Raw genomic sequence first — 613 nt, forward strand, 5'->3', positions numbered from 1 at the left:
GAAGGCAAAGAGGAGGTGGGGGGAGGGACAAACACAGGCAAAATAGCAAAAATCTGCAAGTTAAAGGGGTGCTTAGATCTAATCCCAGGATTGAAACCAGAGAAGAAAAAAAACACTGAAAGATTAATTTGTTGAGTTCCTTTGCAGGCAACAATTGCTCAAAATGAAACTGAGTTCTTATTCTACTGGCTTTAGCAATGCCCAAAATTGGACCTGTAATTTCCCTCCCCTCCCTTACTGTATTTGGTAGCTTCGTTGAGCCTACAGAGATGTAAGATATCCTCTAGCCAGGGGCTCTAACCTGCCTTCTAGGACATATTTTTGCCAATAGCTGCAGGGAAACAGAGACTGGTCCCTGACCTTCTCTCAATAGTCTTATGAAAAAAGATGCATATTTTAGTACCTTTTCCTGTTCCTTGGGAGTAATTTTTCTTGTTCCCAGGGAGTTCTTACCAGAATAGCTGCACTCAGAAATACCTTCACGCCAACAGCAAGCTCACAGGAGTTTGAACCAATTCCCATTACGGTTATAGAAGTATTTGTATTGTCTGCAGTTAATTTTGGGTCAGGCCTCTCCTTCTGAATAAACCTGTTAGAAGACCAGACCTACTCT

The 613-nt window shown here is 42.1% G+C and overlaps 1 protein-coding gene across 3 annotated transcripts in view; it reads left to right on the plus strand.

Moving 5' to 3' along the window:
• Positions 1-347: 347 nt before the first annotated feature.
• FUT9 (fucosyltransferase 9) overlaps positions 348-613 on the plus strand; it is a 103,190-nt gene continuing 102,924 nt past the window's right edge. For 2 of the 3 annotated variants that reach the window (XM_017739744.1, XM_017739743.1), the window contains exon 1: positions 348-613. This exon is cut by the window's right edge and continues 293 nt beyond it. The gene's annotated coding sequence lies outside the window, so the exon portion shown is untranslated. The other variant, XM_017739745.1, reaches the window with a different exon arrangement.

This window comes from Corvus brachyrhynchos, unplaced genomic scaffold, assembly GCF_000691975.1.
Source record: "Corvus brachyrhynchos isolate BGI_N302 unplaced genomic scaffold, ASM69197v1 scaffold14, whole genome shotgun sequence".
In the NCBI taxonomy this organism is placed as follows: domain Eukaryota; kingdom Metazoa; phylum Chordata; class Aves; order Passeriformes; family Corvidae; genus Corvus; species Corvus brachyrhynchos.